Here is a 13,348-nt window from a genome sequence, read left to right on the forward strand (position 1 = left end):
CAAATCATAGAAAGTTTGAGTGTCAGTCCTCTTGTACTTAAGTCGACATTGTGCCTTTTGAATTTAATTCCGATGCAAGTTCTGTGTTTCATTGTCAATAAGAAGGTCCAAGGGATACAGTTAACCTGAAGTAAAGCATCGGAATCTAAAACTGGACTCACAGGAGAGGTTCAAATCATAGAAAGAGTGTCAGTCCTCTTGTACTTAAGTCGGCAATGTGCCTTTTGTATTAAATTCGGATGCAATTTCGGTGTTTCATCGTCAATAAGAAGGTCCAAGGTATACAGTAAACCTGAAGTGAAGCATCGGAATTTAAAACTGGACTCAGAGGAGAGGTTCAAATCATAGAATGTGAGAGTGTCAGTTATCTTGTACTTAAGTCGGCATTGTGCCTTTTGAATTTAATTCAATGGAATTTCTGTGCTGCATCGTCAATAAGAAGCTCCAAGGTATACAGTAAACCAGATGTGAAGCTTCTGAATCTAAAACTGGACTCACAGCAGAGGTTCAAATCATAGGAAGTTAGAGTGTCAGTCCTCTTGTACTTAAGTCGTCATTGTGCCTTTTGTATTAAATACGGATGCAATTTCTGTGTTTCATCGTCAATAAGAAGGTCCAAGGGATACAGTAAACCTGAAATGAAGCATTGGAATCTAAAACTGGACTCTCAGAAAAGGTTCAAACCATAGAAAGTGAGAGTGTCAGTCCCCTTGTACTTAAGTAGGCATTGTGCCTTTTGAATTTAATTCGATGCAATTTCTGTGTTTCATCGTCAATAAGAAGGTCCCAGGTATACAGTACACCTGAAGTGAAGCATCGGAATCTAACACTGGACTCACTGGAGAGGTTCAAATCATAGAAAGTGAGAGTGTCAGTCCTCTTGTCCTTAAGTCGGCATTGTGCCTTTTGAATTTAATTCGGATGCAATCTCTTTGTTTCATCGTCAATAAGAAGGTCCAAGGTATACAGTAAACCTGAAGTGAAGCATCGGAATCCATAACTGGACTCACAGGACTGGTTCAAAGCATGGAAAGTTTGAGTGTCAGTCCTCTTGTACTTAAGTCGGCATTGTGAATTTTGTATTAAATTCGTATGCTATTTCTGTGTTTCTTCGTCAATAAGAAGGCCCAAGGGATACAGTCAACCTAAAGTGAAGCATCGGAATCAAAAAGTGGAATCACAGCAGAGGTTCAAATTATAGAAAGTGAGAGAGTCAGGCCTCTTCTTCTTCAGTCGGCATTGTGCTTTTGAATTTAATTCGGATGCAATTTCTGTGTTTCATCGTCAATAAGAAGGACCAAGGTATACAGTAAACCTAAAGTGAAGCTTCGGAATCTAAAACTGGACTCGCAGCAGAGGTTCAAATCACAGAAAGTTAGAGTGTCAGTCCTCTTGTACTTAAGTCGTCATTGTGCCTTTTGAATTTAATTCGGATGCAATTTCTGTGTTTCATCGTCAATAAGAAGGTCCAAGGTATACAGTAAACCTGAAGTGAAGCATCGTAATTTAAAACTGGACTCAGAGGAGAGGTTCAAATCATAGAATGTGACAGTGTCAGTCCTCCTGTACTTAAGTCGGCAATGTGCCTTTTGTATTAAAATCGGATGCAATTTCGGTGTTTCATCGTCAATAAGAAGGTCCAAGGGATACAGTAAACCTGAAGTGAAGCATCGGAATCTAAAACTGGTCACAGAGGAGAGGTTCAGATCATAGAAAGTTAGAGTGTCAGTCCTCTTGTACTTAAATCGGCATTGTGATTTTCAATTAAGTTCGGATGCAATTACTGTGTTTCACCGTCAATAAGAAGGTCCAAGGGATACAGTAAACCTGAAGTGAACCATCGGAATCTAAAACTGGACTCACAGGAGAGGTTCAAATCATAGAAGGTTAGAGTGTCAGTCCTCTTGTACTTAAGTCGGCATTGTGCCTTTTGTATTAAATTCCTATGCAAATACTGTGTTTCATCGTCAATAAGGAGGTCCAAGGGATACAGTAAACCTGAAGCGAAGCATCGGAATCTAAAACTGGACTCACAGGAGAGGTTCAAATCATCGAAAGTTAGAGTGTCAGTCCTCTTGTTCTTAAGTCGGCATTGTGCCTTTTGAATTTAATTCGATGCAATTTCTGTGTTTCATCGTCAATAAGAAGGTCCAAGGTATACAGTAAACCTGAAGTGAAGCATCGGAATATAAAACTGGACTCACAGGAGAGTTTCAAATCATAGAAAATTAGAGAGTCAGTCCTCTTGTATTTAAGTCGGCATTGTGCCTTTTGTATTAAATTCGGATGCAATTTCTTTGTTTCATCGTCAATAAGAAGGTCCAAGGGATACAGTAAACCTGATGTGAAGCATCGGAATCTAAAACTGGACTCACAGGAGAGGTTCAAATCATAGAAAGTTAGAGTGTCAGTCCTCTTGTACTTAAGTCGGCATTGTGCCTTTTGAATTTAATTCGGATGCAATTTCTGTGTTTCATCGTCAATAAGAAGGTCCAAGGTATACAGTAAACCTGAAGTGAAGCATCGGAATTTAAAACTGGACTCAGAGGAGAGGTTCAAATCATAGAATGTGAGATTGTCAGTCCTCTTGTACTTATGTCGGCATTGTGCCTTTTGAATTTAATTCGGATGCTATTTCTGTGTTTCATCGTCAATAAGATGGTTTAAGGTATAAAGTAAACCTGAAGTGAAGCAACGGAATCTAAAACTGGACTCACAGGAGTGGTAGAAATCATAGAAAGTTAGAAAGTAAATCCTCTTGTACTTAAGTCGGCATTGTCCCTTCTGTAATATATTCGGATGCAATTTCTGTGTTTCATCGTCAATAAGAAGGTCCAAGGGATACAGTAAACCTGAAGTGAAGCATTGGAATCTAATACTGGACTCACAGGAGAGGTTCAAATCATAGAAATTGAGAGTGTCAGTCCTCTTGTACTTAAGTCAGCATTGTGCCTTTTGAATTTAATTCCGATGCAATTTCTGTGCTGCATCGTCTACAAGAAGGTCCAAGGTATACAGTAAACCTGAAGTGAAGCTTCGGAATCTAAAACTGGACCCACAGCAGAGGTTCAAATCTTAGAAAGTTAGAGTGACAGTCCTCTTGTATTTAAGTCGGCATTGTGCCTTTTGTATTAAATTGGGATGCAATTTCTGTGTTTCAACGTCAATAAGAAGGTCCAAGGTATACAGTAAACCTGAAATGAAGCATCGGAATGTAAAACTGGACTCTCAGGAGAGGTTCAAATCATAGAAAGTGAGAGTGTCAGTCCCCTTGTACTTAAGTCGGCATTGTGCCTTTTGAATTTAATTCGATGCAATTTCTGTGATTCATCGTCAATAAGAAGGTCCAAGGTATACAGTAAACCTGAAGTGAAGCTTCGGAATCTAAAAGTGGACTCACAGCAGAGGTTCAAATCATAGAAAGTTAGAGTGTCAGTCCTCTTGTACTTAAGTCGGCATTGTGCCTTTTGTATTAAATTCGCATGCAATTTCTGTGTTTCATCGTCAATAAGAAGGTCCAAGGGATACAGTAAACCTGAAGTGAAGCATCGGAATCTAAAACTGGACTCTCAGTATAGGTTCCAATCATAGAAAGTGAGAGTGTCAGTCCCCTTGTACTGAAGTCGGCATTGTGCCTTTTGAATTTAATTCGATGCAATTTCTGTGTTTCATCATCAATAAGAAGGTCCAAGGTATACAGTACACCTGAAGTGAAGCATTGGAATGTAACACTGGACTCACAGGAGAGGTTCAAATCATAGAAAGAGTGTCAGTCCTCTTGTACTTAAGTCGGCAATGTGCCTTTTGTATTAAATTCGGATGCAATTTCGGTGTTTCATCGTCAATAAGAAGGTCCAAGGGATATAGTAAACCTGAAGTAAAGCATCGGAATCTAAAACTGGACTCACAGGAGAGGTTCAAATCATAGAAAGAGTGTCAGTCCTCTTGTACTTAAGTCGGCAATGTGCCTTTTGTATTAAATTCGGATGCAATTTCGGTGTTTCATCGTCAATAAGAAGGTCCAAGGGATATAGTAAACCTGAAGCGAAGCATCAGAATCTAAAACTGGACTTACAGGACAGGTTGAAATCATAGGAAATTAGAGAGTCAGTCCTCTTTTATTTAAGTCGGCATTGTGCCTTTTCTATTAAATTCGGATGCAATTTCTGTGTTTCATCGTCAATAAGAAGGTCCAAGGTATACAGTAAACCTGAAGTGAAGCATCGGAATTTAAAACTGGACTCAGAGGAGAGGTTCAAATCATAGAATGTGAGAGTGTCAGTTATCTTGTACTTAAGTCGGCATTGTGCCTTTTGAATTTAATTCAATGGAATTTCTGTGCTGCATCGTCAATAAGAAGCTCCAAGGTATACAGTAAACCAGATGTGAAGCTTCGGAATCTAAAACTGGACTCACAGCAGAGGTTCAAATCATAGGAAGTTAGAGTGTCAGTCCTCTTGTACTTAAGTCGTCATTGTGCCTTTTGTATTAAATACGGATGCAATTTCTGTGTTTCATCGTCAATAAGAAGGTCCAAGGGATACAGTAAACCTGAAATGAAGCATCGGAATCTAAAACTGGACTCTCAGAAAAGGTTCAAACCATAGAAAGTGAGAGTGTCAGTCCCCTTGTACTTAAGTCGGCATTGTGCCTTTTGAATTTAATTCGATGCAATTTCTGTGTTTCATCGTCAATAAGAAGGTCCCAGGTATACAGTACACCTGAAGTGAAGCATCGGAATCTAACACTGGACTCACTGGAGAGGTTCAAATCATAGAAAGTGAGAGTGTCAGTCCTCTTGTACTTAAGTCGGCATTGTGCCTTTTGAATTTAATTCGGATGCAATCTCTTTGTTTCATCGTCAATAAGAAGGTCCAAGGTATACAGTAAACCTGAAGTGAAGCATCGGAATCCATAACTGGACTCACAGGACTGGTTCAAATCATGGAAAGTTTGAGTGTCAGTCCTCTTGTACTTAAGTCGGCATTGTGAATTTTGTATTAAATTCGTATGCTATTTCTGTGTTTCTTCGTCAATAAGAAGGCCCAAGGGATACAGTCAACCTAAAGTGAAGCATCGGAATCAAAAAGTGGAATCACAGCAGAGGTTCAAATTATAGAAAGTGAGAGAGTCAGGCCTCTTCTTCTTCAGTCGGCATTGTGCTTTTGAATTTAATTCGGATGCAATTTCTGTGTTTCATCGTCAATAAGAAGGACCAAGGTATACAGTAAACCTAAAGTGCAGCTTCGGAATCTAAAACTGGACTCGCAGCAGAGGTTCAAATCACAGAAAGTTAGAGTGTCAGTCCTCTTGTACTTAAGTCGTCATTGTGCCTTTTGAATTTAATTCGGATGCAATTTCTGTGTTTCATCGTCAATAAGAAGGTCCAAGGTATACAGTAAACCTGAAGTGAAGCATCGTAATTTAAAACTGGACTCAGAGGAGAGGTTCAAATCATAGAATGTGACAGTGTCAGTCCTCCTGTACTTAAGTCGGCAATGTGCCTTTTGTATTAAAATCGGATGCAATTTCGGTGTTTCATCGTCAATAAGAAGGTCCAAGGGATACAGTAAACCTGAAGTGAAGCATCGGAATCTAAAACTGGTCACGGAGGAGAGGTTCAGATCATAGAAAGTTAGAGTGTCAGTCCTCTTGTTCTTAAGTCGGCATTGTGCCTTTTGAATTTAATTCGATGCAATTTCTGTGTTTCATCGTCAATAAGAAGGTCCAAGGTATACAGTAAACCTGAAGTGAAGCATCGGAATATAAAACTGGACTCACAGGAGAGTTTCAAATCATAGAAAATTAGAGAGTCAGTCCTCTTGTATTTAAGTCGGCATTGTGCCTTTTGTATTAAATTCGGATGCAATTTCTTTGTTTCATCGTCAATAAGAAGGTCCAAGGGATACAGTAAACCTGATGTGAAGCATCGGAATCTAAAACTGGACTCACAGGAGAGGTTCAAATCATAGAAAGTTAGAGTGTCAGTCCTCTTGTACTTAAGTCGGCATTGTGCCTTTTGAATTTAATTCGGATGCAATTTCTGTGTTTCATCGTCAATAAGAAGGTCCAAGGTATACAGTAAACCTGAAGTGAAGCATCGGAATTTAAAACTGGACTCAGAGGAGAGGTTCAAATCATAGAATGTGAGATTGTCAGTCCTCTTGTACTTATGTCGGCATTGTGCCTTTTGAATTTAATTCGGATGCTATTTCTGTGTTTCATCGTCAATAAGATGGTTTAAGGTATAAAGTAAACCTGAAGTGAAGCAACGGAATCTAAAACTGGACTCACAGGAGTGGTAGAAATCATAGAAAGTTAGAAAGTAAATCCTCTTGTACTTAAGTCGGCATTGTCCCTTCTGTAATATATTCGGATGCAATTTCTGTGTTTCATCGTCAATAAGAAGGTCCAAGGGATACAGTAAACCTGAAGTGAAGCATTGGAATCTAATACTGGACTCACAGGAGAGGTTCAAATCATAGAAAGTGAGAGTGTCAGTCCTCTTGTACTTAAGTCAGCATTGTGCCTTTTGAATTTAATTCCGATGCAATTTCTGTGCTGCATCGTCTACAAGAAGGTCCAAGGTATACAGTAAACCTGAAGTGAAGCTTCGGAATCTAAAACTGGACCCACAGCAGAGGTTCAAATCTTAGAAACTTAGAGTGACAGTCCTCTTGTATTTAAGTCGGCATTGTGCCTTTTGTATTAAATTGGGATGCAATTTCTGTGTTTCAACGTCAATAAGAAGGTCCAAGGTATACAGTAAACCTGAAATGAAGCATCGGAATCTAAAACTGGACTCTCAGGAGAGGTTCAAATCATAGAAAGTGAGAGTGTCAGTCCCCTTGTACTTAAGTCGGCATTGTGCCTTTTGAATTTAATTCGATGCAATTTCTGTGATTCATCGTCAATAAGAAGGTCCAAGGGATACAGTAAACCTGAAGTGAAGCATCGGAATCTAAAACTGGACTCTCAGTATAGGTTCCAATCATAGAAAGTGAGAGTGTCAGTCCCCTTGTACTGAAGTCGGCATTGTGCCTTTTGAATTTAATTCGATGCAATTTCTGTGTTTCATCGTCAATAAGAAGGTCCAAGGTATACAGTACACCTGAAGTGAAGCATTGGAATCTAACACTGTACTCACAGGAGAGGTTCAAATCATAGAAAGTTTGAGTGTCAGTCCTCTTGTACTTAAGTCGACATTGTGCCTTTTGAATTTAATTCCGATGCAAGTACTGTGTTTCATTGTCAATAAGAAGGTCCAAGGGATACAGTTAACCTGAAGTAAAGCATCGGAATCTAAAACTGGACTCACAGGAGAGGTTCAAATCATAGAAAGAGTGTCAGTCCTCTTGTACTTAAGTCGGCAATGTGCCTTTTGTATTAAATTCGGATGCAATTTCGGTGTTTCATCGTCAATAAGAAGGTCCAAGGGATATAGTAAACCTGAAGCGAAGCATCAGAATCTAAAACTGGACTTACAGGACAGGTTCAAATCATAGGAAATTAGAGAGTCAGTCCTCTTTTATTTAAGTCGGCATTGTGCCTTTTGTATTAAATTCGGATGCAATTTCTGTGTTTCATCGTCAATAAGAAGGTCCAAGGTATACTGTAAACCTGAAGTGAAGCATCGGAATTTAAAACTGGACTCAGAGGAGAGGTTCAAATCATAGAATGTGAGAGTGTCAGTTATCTTGTACTTAAGTCGGCATTGTGACTTTTGAATTTAATTCAATGGAATTTCTGTGCTGCATCGTCAATAAGAAGCTCCAAGGTATACAGTAAACCAGATGTGAAGCTTCGGAATCTAAAACTGGACTCACAGCAGAGGTTCAAATCATAGGAAGTTAGAGTGTCAGTCCTCTTGTACTTAAGTCGGCATTGTGCCTTTTGTATTAAATACGGATGCAATTTCTGTGTTTCATCGTCAATAAGAAGGTCCAAGGGATACAGTAAACCTGAAATGAAGCATCGGAATCTAAAACTGGACTCTCAGAAAAGGTTCAAACCATAGAAAGTGAGAGTGTCAGTCCCCTTGTACTTAAGTCGGCATTGTGCCTTTTGAATTTAATTCGATGCAATTTCTGTGTTTCATCGTCAATAAGAAGGTCCCAGGTATACAGTACACCTGAAGTGAAGCATCGGAATCTAACACTGGACTCACTGGAGAGGTTCAAATCATAGAAAGTGAGAGTGTCAGTCCTCTTGTACTTAAGTCGGCATTGTGCCTTTTGAATTTAATTCGGATGCAATCTCTTTGTTTCATCGTCAATAAGAAGGTCCAAGGTATACAGTAAACCTGAAGTGAAGCATCGGAATCCATAACTGGACTCACAGGACTGGTTCAAATCATGGAAAGTTTGAGTGTCAGTCCTCTTGTACTTAAGTCGGCATTGTGAATTTTGTATTAAATTCGTATGCTATTTCTGTGTTTCTTCGTCAATAAGAAGGCCCAAGGGATACAGTCAACCTAAAGTGAAGCATCGGAATCAAAAAGTGGAATCACAGCAGAGGTTCAAATTATAGAAAGTGAGAGAGTCAGGCCTCTTCTTCTTCAGTCGGCATTGTGCTTTTGAATTTAATTCGGATGCAATTTCTGTGTTTCATCGTCAATAAGAAGGACCAAGGTATACAGTAAACCTAAAGTGCAGCTTCGGAATCTAAAACTGGACTCGCAGCAGAGGTTCAAATCACAGAAAGTTAGAGTGTCAGTCCTCTTGTACTTAAGTCGTCATTGTGCCTTTTGAATTTAATTCGGATGCAATTTCTGTGTTTCATCGTCAATAAGAAGGTCCAAGGTATACAGTAAACCTGAAGTGAAGCATCGTAATTTAAAACTGGACTCAGAGGAGAGGTTCAAATCATAGAATGTGACAGTGTCAGTCCTCCTGTACTTAAGTCGGCAATGTGCCTTTTGTATTAAAATCGGATGCAATTTCGGTGTTTCATCGTCAATAAGAAGGTCCAAGGGATACAGTAAACCTGAAGTGAAGCATCGGAATCTAAAACTGGTCACGGAGGAGAGGTTCAGATCATAGAAAGTTAGAGTGTCAGTCCTCTTGTTCTTAAGTCGGCATTGTGCCTTTTGAATTTAATTCGATGCAATTTCTGTGTTTCATCGTCAATAAGAAGGTCCAAGGTATACAGTAAACCTGAAGTGAAGCATCGGAATATAAAACTGGACTCACAGGAGAGTTTCAAATCATAGAAAATTAGAGAGTCAGTCCTCTTGTATTTAAGTCGGCATTGTGCCTTTTGTATTAAATTCGGATGCAATTTCTTTGTTTCATCGTCAATAAGAAGGTCCAAGGGATACAGTAAACCTGATGTGAAGCATCGGAATCTAAAACTGGACTCACAGGAGAGGTTCAAATCATAGAAAGTTAGAGTGTCAGTCCTCTTGTACTTAAGTCGGCATTGTGCCTTTTGAATTTAATTCGGATGCAATTTCTGTGTTTCATCGTCAATAAGAAGGTCCAAGGTATACAGTAAACCTGAAGTGAAGCATCGGAATTTAAAACTGGACTCAGAGGAGAGGTTCAAATCATAGAATGTGAGATTGTCAGTCCTCTTGTACTTATGTCGGCATTGTGCCTTTTGAATTTAATTCGGATGCTATTTCTGTGTTTCATCGTCAATAAGATGGTTTAAGGTATAAAGTAAACCTGAAGTGAAGCAACGGAATCTAAAACTGGACTCACAGGAGTGGTAGAAATCATAGAAAGTTAGAAAGTAAATCCTCTTGTACTTAAGTCGGCATTGTCCCTTCTGTAATATATTCGGATGCAATTTCTGTGTTTCATCGTCAATAAGAAGGTCCAAGGGATACAGTAAACCTGAAGTGAAGCATTGGAATCTAATACTGGACTCACAGGAGAGGTTCAAATCATAGAAAGTGAGAGTGTCAGTCCTCTTGTACTTAAGTCAGCATTGTGCCTTTTGAATTTAATTCCGATGCAATTTCTGTGCTGCATCGTCTACAAGAAGGTCCAAGGTATACAGTAAACCTGAAGTGAAGCTTCGGAATCTAAAACTGGACCCACAGCAGAGGTTCAAATCTTAGAAACTTAGAGTGACAGTCCTCTTGTATTTAAGTCGGCATTGTGCCTTTTGTATTAAATTGGGATGCAATTTCTGTGTTTCAACGTCAATAAGAAGGTCCAAGGTATACAGTAAACCTGAAATGAAGCATCGGAATCTAAAACTGGACTCTCAGGAGAGGTTCAAATCATAGAAAGTGAGAGTGTCAGTCCCCTTGTACTTAAGTCGGCATTGTGCCTTTTGAATTTAATTCGATGCAATTTCTGTGATTCATCGTCAATAAGAAGGTCCAAGGGATACAGTAAACCTGAAGTGAAGCATCGGAATCTAAAACTGGACTCTCAGTATAGGTTCCAATCATAGAAAGTGAGAGTGTCAGTCCCCTTGTACTGAAGTCGGCATTGTGCCTTTTGAATTTAATTCGATGCAATTTCTGTGTTTCATCGTCAATAAGAAGGTCCAAGGTATACAGTACACCTGAAGTGAAGCATTGGAATCTAACACTGTACTCACAGGAGAGGTTCAAATCATAGAAAGTTTGAGTGTCAGTCCTCTTGTACTTAAGTCGACATTGTGCCTTTTGAATTTAATTCCGATGCAAGTACTGTGTTTCATTGTCAATAAGAAGGTCCAAGGGATACAGTTAACCTGAAGTAAAGCATCGGAATCTAAAACTGGACTCACAGGAGAGGTTCAAATCATAGAAAGAGTGTCAGTCCTCTTGTACTTAAGTCGGCAATGTGCCTTTTGTATTAAATTCGGATGCAATTTCGGTGTTTCATCGTCAATAAGAAGGTCCAAGGGATATAGTAAACCTGAAGCGAAGCATCAGAATCTAAAACTGGACTTACAGGACAGGTTCAAATCATAGGAAATTAGAGAGTCAGTCCTCTTTTATTTAAGTCGGCATTGTGCCTTTTGTATTAAATTCGGATGCAATTTCTGTGTTTCATCGTCAATAAGAAGGTCCAAGGTATACTGTAAACCTGAAGTGAAGCATCGGAATTTAAAACTGGACTCAGAGGAGAGGTTCAAATCATAGAATGTGAGAGTGTCAGTTATCTTGTACTTAAGTCGGCATTGTGACTTTTGAATTTAATTCAATGGAATTTCTGTGCTGCATCGTCAATAAGAAGCTCCAAGGTATACAGTAAACCAGATGTGAAGCTTCGGAATCTAAAACTGGACTCACAGCAGAGGTTCAAATCATAGGAAGTTAGAGTGTCAGTCCTCTTGTACTTAAGTCGGCATTGTGCCTTTTGTATTAAATACGGATGCAATTTCTGTGTTTCATCGTCAATAAGAAGGTCCAAGGGATACAGTAAACCTGAAATGAAGCATCGGAATCTAAAACTGGACTCTCAGAAAAGGTTCAAACCATAGAATGTGAGAGTGTCAGTCCCCTTGTACTTAAGTCGGCATTGTGCCTTTTGAATTTAATTCGATGCAATTTCTGTGTTTCATCGTCAATAAGATGGTCCCAGGTATACAGTACACCTGAAGTGAAGCATCGGAATCTAAAACTGGACTCACTGGAGAGGTTCAAATCATAGAAAGTGAGAGTGTCAGTCCTCTTGTACTTAAGTCGGCATTGTGCCTTTTGAATTTAATTCGGATGCAATCTCTTTGTTTCATCGTCAATAAGAAGGTCCAAGGTATACAGTAAACCTGAAGTGAAGCATCGGAATCCATAACTGGACTCACAGGACTGGTTCAAATCATGGAAAGTTTGAGTGTCAGTCCTCTTGTACTTAAGTCGGCATTGTGCCTTTTGTATTAAATTCGTATGCTATTTCTGTGTTTCTTCGTCAATAAGAAGGCCCAAGGGATACAGTCAACCTAAAGTGAAGCATCGGAATCAAAAAGTGGAATCACAGCAGAGGTTCAAATTATAGAAAGTGAGAGAGTCAGGCCTCTTCTTCTTCAGTCGGCATTGTGCTTTTGAATTTAATTCGGATGCAATTTCTGTGTTTCATCGTCAATAAGAAGGACCAAGGTATACAGTAAACCTAAAGTGAAGCTTCGGAATCTAAAACTGGACTCGCAGCAGAGGTTCAAATCACAGAAAGTTAGAGTGTCAGTCCTCTTGTACTTAAGTCGTCATTGTGCCTTTTGAATTTAATTCGGATGCAATTTCTCTGTTTCATCGTCAATAAGAAGGTCCAAGGTATACAGTAAACCTGAAGTGAAGCATCGTAATTTAAAACTGGACTCAGAGGAGAGGTTCAAATCATAGAATGTGACAGTGTCAGTCCTCCTGTACTTAAGTCGGCAATGTGCCTTTTGTATTAAAATCGGATGCAATTTCGGTGTTTCATCGTCAATAAGAAGGTCCAAGGGATACAGTAAACCTGAAGTGAAGCATCGGAATCTAAAACTGGTCACAGAGGAGAGGTTCAGATCATAGAAAGTTAGAGTGTCAGTCCTCTTGTACTTAAATCGGCATTGTGATTTTCAATTAAGTTCGGATGCAATTACTGTGTTTCACCGTCAATAAGAAGGTCCAAGGGATACAGTAAACCTGAAGTGAACCATCGGAATCTAAAACTGGACTCACAGGAGAGGTTCAAATCATAGAAGGTTAGAGTGTCAGTCCTCTTGTACTTAAGTCGGCATTGTGCCTTTTGTATTAAATTCCTATGCAAATACTGTGTTTCATCGTCAATAAGGAGGTCCAAGGGATACAGTAAACCTGAAGCGAAGCATCGGAATCTAAAACTGGACTCACAGGAGAGGTTCAAATCATCGAAAGTTAGAGTATCAGTCCTCTTGTTCTTAAGTCGGCATTGTGCCTTTTGAATTTAATTCGATGCAATTTCTGTGTTTCATCGTCAATAAGAAGGTCCAAGGTATACAGTAAACCTGAAGTGAAGCATCGGAATATAAAACTGGACTCACAGGAGAGTTGCAAATCATAGAAAATTAGAGAGTCAGTCCTCTTGTATTTAAGTCGGCATTGTGCCTTTTGTATTAAATTCGGATGCAATTTCTTTGTTTCATCGTCAATAAGAAGGTCCAAGGGATACAGTAAACCTGAAGTGAAGCATCGGAATCTAAAACTGGACTCACAGGAGAGGTTCAAATCATAGAAAGTTAGAGTGTCAGTCCCCTTGTACTTAAGTCGGCATTGTGCCTTTTGAATTTAATTCGGATGCAATTTCTGTGTTTCATCGTCAATAAGAAGGTCCAAGGTATACAGTAAACCTGAAGTGAAGCATCGGAATTTAAAACTGGACTCAGAGGAGAGGTTCAAATCATAGAATGTGAGATTGTCAGTCCTCTTGTACTTATGTCGGCATTGTGC

The sequence above is a fragment of the Schistocerca serialis genome, chromosome 9 (genome assembly GCF_023864345.2).
Source record: "Schistocerca serialis cubense isolate TAMUIC-IGC-003099 chromosome 9, iqSchSeri2.2, whole genome shotgun sequence".
Lineage (NCBI taxonomy): Eukaryota > Metazoa > Arthropoda > Insecta > Orthoptera > Acrididae > Schistocerca > Schistocerca serialis.